Source organism: Erinaceus europaeus, chromosome 1, assembly GCF_950295315.1.
Source record: "Erinaceus europaeus chromosome 1, mEriEur2.1, whole genome shotgun sequence".
Taxonomy (NCBI): Eukaryota; Metazoa; Chordata; class Mammalia; order Eulipotyphla; family Erinaceidae; genus Erinaceus; species Erinaceus europaeus.
The window spans coordinates 198609441-198615029 of NC_080162.1; positions in this window are offsets into that span (position 1 = coordinate 198609441).

A 5589-nucleotide genomic window follows, 5' to 3' on the forward strand; every position below is an offset into this window, starting at 1 on the left:
TATCTTCTTACCACTTTAATTTTTTTCTTCCAATAAAGAGGGATTGTTTACAGTTGACAATACAATAGTTGGCATATGGGTAAAATTTCTCAGTTTTCTACATAACACTCTAACCCCCACCTAGGTCCTCCTTTACCATCATGTTCCAGGATCTAACACCCCCACCCCCTATCCCAGAGTTCTTTACTTTGGTGAAATACACCAACTCCAGTCCAAGTTATGCTTTGTGTTTTTCCTTCAGTTCTTATTTTTCAACTTTTGTCTGTCAGTGAGATCACTCCACAGTCATCCTTTTCTTTCTGACTTCTCTTGCTTCAAATGATTCCTTCAATCTCCATTCAAGATGATTCCTCTCAATTTTAATGGAGCTATTTATCTTGTTATTGTTGAATTTGTCTAGTTATTTGTCTACTTTGATTATTAGTCCTTTGTCTGATACAAGACATCTAAACACTTTCTCCCACTCCATACAGAGTCTTTTTTTTGTAGTGGTGGTGATCCCCTTTGCCAAGCGTAAGTTTCTCAGTTTGGTGTAGTCCCATCAGTTTATTTGCTTTTGTTTTCCTTGTGGTAGGATTTGAATCACTGAAGATGTTGCAAAAAATTATATGGAAAATGTTCTGATTATATTGTCTTTTAAGTATTTGATAATTTCAAGTCTAGCTTCTAAACTTTGATTCATTTATAGTTAATTTTTATATGATAAAATTTGGTAATACAATTTCATTCCTCTGCATGTTTCAGCCTAATTTTCCTAATACTGTTTATTGAATAGGCTCTCTTTTTTCCATTTCATATTTTTGGCTCCCTTGACAGTAGGTATGAGGGCATATTCCATACCCTAGACAACTTTTGATTTCTTTTTATGTTTAATTTTGATTTGTGTTTGTGGAGAAAGACAAAAATAGATATATAAAAGATAGATAGATAGATAGATAGATAGATAGATAGATGATAGATAGATAGATGATAGATAGATAGATAGATAGATGATAGATAGATAGATAGATGATAGATAGATAGATGATAGATAGGTGATAGATAGATAGATAGATGATAGATAGATAGATAGATAGATAGATAGATAGATAGATAGATAGATAGATAGATAGATGATAGATAGATAGATAGATGTGATGCTGCTCATGGTCTTCTCATCAGTTGCCAGGACTGGAACTTAAAGCCTTGCACATAGTAATGATCAGTGAGATACCTCCTAATCCCTGGTAAAAAGTTTAAGTGGAAGACAGTTGTAAAGGCATGATAATGATATTTAGAGGGAACTCTGGGAATATCAGAAAGGGACCCTTACACAATAGGAGATGGGGGGGGTTCAAGAAAGATGGCAGAAAGGAGGTGATTGATACTAGAAATTTGCAGTGAAGGAAAGAGAAGAAACAGTGTTTGGAAAGTCACAAAAGAGAGTCATCGTGTCTTACAGAACTGTAATTATTTTACTATTCACTAGGGATATGGGGCACAGCACAAATAGAAGCTTGCCACTAATGTATCATAAATAACCTTTTCTGACTGACCAAGAGGCTTAACTTTTACCCTTTGGACAGTGCTAAGTCATTGAAGGTTTCTACATAGAAAATGAAGGATAAACTCAAATGTTTTTAAATACTAGAAAACTGGAAATGACACATAGTTGAAGAATTTTATAGCTGGAAATGAAGATATTAACAGATTTTGCAGCAATTTAAGAAGACAGTGTCGGGCCAGGTAGCAAAGGCAGATTATCATAAGAAAGATAATATTTGAAGAGGCTAAGTGCAGGTGGCTCCAAATCCTCTGTCTCCTTGGCCACTGGCAACGGAGGTGAAGCGGCCCCCTGGGAGTCCAAGGGTGGCTCTATGTGACCATGACGAGGGTGCAGTGCACGGAGAGACTCACAGAATCTCAGCTCTGGGAGAAGTCTCTGAGGGTTGCCTTGTTTACTGGGGGGTATAAGCAAGCAGATATACCCATAGTCCAGAGAGAAGGTTGAGGTAATCACTAACCCAAACACAATGCATAGTTACATCTTTTTAAAAATGTTTTATTTATAAAAAGGAAACATTGACAAAACCATAGGATAAGAGGGGAACAACTTCTCACAATTCCCACCACCAGAACTCCATATCCCATCTCCTCCCCTGATAGCTTTCCTATTCTTTATCCCTCTAGGAGTATGGACCCAAGGTCATTGTGGGATGCAGAAGGTTGAAGGTCTGGCTTCTGTAATTGCTTCCCCACTGAACATGGGCGTTGACTAGTCAATCCATACTCCCAGTCTATCTCTCTCTTTCCCTAGTGGAGAAGGGCTCTAGGGAAGCGGAGCTCTGGGACTCATTGGTGGGGTTGTCTGTTCAGGGAAGTCTGGTCAGCATCATGCTTGCATCTGGAACCTGGTGGTGGAAAAGAGAGTCAACATACAAAGCCAAACAAATTGTTTACCAATCATGGACCTAAGGGCTGGAATAGTCCAGATGAAGAGTTGGGGGAACTTCATTTTTTAGATAGCTAGTGGGCATATTTTAGTTAAATTCCAAAGTGTTTGTGGCTATACTAGTTTTTTTTTTCATCCTCTTTTTTTTCCAGTCCTTTCTTCCCCCCCCACCCCAAGTCACACACAACCCTATTACTACCTCCAATTATCCTCTCTCTCGCTGGGGCCTGATGGAGCTCCAGTTCAGAGCCCTCTTATCCTCTTTCTCCTATCACTCCCCCACTGGAAGTATGGATCAAAGTTGTTTGGGGGTTCAGAAGGTAAGAGTTCTGGCTTCTGTAATTGCTTCTGTAATTGATCTGGGCATTAGGAGGTCAATCCAAACCACTAGCCTGTTTCTAACTTTCCCTAGTGAGGGGGAATTCTGAAAAGGTGAGATTCCAGGATGAATTGGTGAGGTCATTTGCCCAGAGAAGACAGGGTTGGATCATGGTAGCATCTGAAACTTGGCGTTTGGAAGGTGGCAAGACATAAAATGAGACAAAATGTTTAATGAAAAGGAACTAAAATATGAAAAAGAGCACATGAGATTAGAGATTTTAGGGTGGAAGAAAGCTCGAAAGTTCATTTTAGGCATGTTTCTTGGGGTCTACGACCACGACAGTTTTTGCTTGAGTTTAATAGATAGCATGAAGTTGTATAAAACAATGTCTGGTAAAATGGTGTTAGAGAAAAGGGTTAGAGAGTTGTATTCGAGCAGAGAGTACTCCCATTCTTGAAAATACTCTGCAGGTAGAATTAACTAATCACCTCTATCCACTCAATCCAGGGCCCATATATATAGCAAATATTATTTTTTATCCCTTGGTGTGCACTTGGTTGAGTGCACATGTTATAATGCACAAAGACCTGGGTTCAAGCCCCTGGTCTCCACTTGTAGGGGGAAAGCTTTGCAAGATGTCATAGTGCTGCCGATATGTCTCTTTATTTCTCCCTCCTTATTTCCCTCTTTCTCCTCAATTTCTGGCTGTCTCTATGCAATAAATAAATATAATATATTTTAAAGTTTATGATGTAAACATAAGAATAATATGCATTATTAGTGTAACTCAGTTGCCCTGAGTTCAATACATCAATATAACTGATGATGCAATTCCACATAATATAACCACTGTCAAGAGAAAAATGTGTGTCACTTGTGGACCTGGTAGCAGGGCACCATCCTCTGTGCCATCTCTAGCATATAATGGTGGGTTGATGTTCTGGCAAGTCAGCTGTGTGATCACGTTGAACCTTACCATTTGAAGTAATTGCATCTCAAAACAATTTCAGTGGTCCAGGAGGTGGTGCAGTGGATAAAGCACAGAACTCTCAAGCATGAGGTCCTGAGTGCAATCCTCGGCAGCACATGTACCAGAGTGATGTCTGGCCCTTTCTGTCTCCTCCTATGTTTCTCATTAATAAATAAATAAAATCTTTTAAAAAAGCAGTTTCACACAAGTGAACTCAAGTACTTCAGCGATGTATTAATCATGGTCATATAGTGGGTACTCAGGGCCATAGAGGAAGGAATCTGAGATTTCCTTAAAACTTCCCTGAATCAGCAGAAATTCAGACTAGCACACTCATTGACTCTACTCTCTGCACTCTTCAAATAGCCTTCAGGCACAACCATCAGTGCCACCTGCTCCACCATCAATCCTGAATGGATGGTGACAGACTGTTTTGAATCACTCGCTTCTCTGGGTATGATTGTGTGGTTACTGTCTCTCTCAGAGAAAGGAATTCCCTAGAGCTGCTTACTCTGACTTCAACCTATGATGAAGAACACCTTCAAATTGTGTCTGCTTTATTCTCTGAAAGTTAGTGCTCACTATTTCTTTTTTTTTCACATTATTATTTTTTTTGTTATTTAAGAAAGGATTAATTAACAAAACCATAGGGTGAAACCCACCCTATTTCTTTTGCTATTTTCCTTTCTGCTGTTATGACTCTTATCACACTGAAGTGTTATGTACCTCTTTGCTTATCTCTTTGAGTAGTATCTGACTGCTTCTATATACTCAGAAAACACTTTGTCAGTAATTAAAGTTATGTCCTCAGAAGAAATTAGATTTGTACATGGAGTAAACATTTTAATGTTCGATGCTGACAAAGCAAGAGGAGTGGAGTGATAGGGATGGGGCAGAAAGGCAAACATTAAGTGAAAACAAAAGTGTTTAAATGCAGGCTGGGAAGGGGGATGGAAAAAGAGAGAGAAAGGTTGCAGGAAATAAGCTCACACATGGCTCACAAGGAGAGGAAGTTCCAAGACAACCCTAATTTTCCTTTTTATTAGATTTTCCTTTTGTTATGTATGAGGATATGGTCAAAGCTAATTATAAATGTCTTCATTTTAAAAATGAAGCTGCTGTCAGAGGAAAGACTCACTGACGTATCATTTGATATGGGTACCAAGTGCGAAAAGTAACACTAAGAAATCTTTATGAAGATTTGACCTCTGTAATCTCACATGTGATCCACACTTGCTTCTCTATGTTATGAGAGTTTCTCAAGTCATTTTTAGGCCTCATGAAAATGGTTGACTTCCCTATAATGAAAACTCTTTCTAATAGAAATCAAGATTTACATCATAAAGGAAAATCCATGTGCTGTGGACATTATACTTGAAAGTATAAAGTGAGGAAAACTTTCATCAATAGTTTTTCTTAAACATCCATCTAAATTTGGAAAAGAACACAAAATCTAAGTGCCCACTGATGGATGATTAATAAAAATGTGTGCATTCTTTTGAGGGTCTCTCCAGTAGGGACTGTCCCACTTTCTGAAGGGAGGTTGTGTCAGCAAACCCTGCCACTCAAGGAAGCCTGGCTCTGAAACAAGTGCTGACTAAAATGTTCCTGGCTGTGACCATAAACTGAGAGCTCAGACTGACAGGTCCAAGGAGCTTATAAGGCTAAATATGACTATACATGGGTCTTGAGTCAGATTGATGTGGAAACAGTTTATTGTATTTATATATTCCCTCAAGTTTGGAGTATTAAGCTGCTCTCTGTCTTAATTCAACTTTGTAGTTCTATTCTCAATTCTGACTACATCTTTACAGACAATAGTTTTAGTCCACTTCCATATTAACTTTCAACTAAAAAAAATTACTA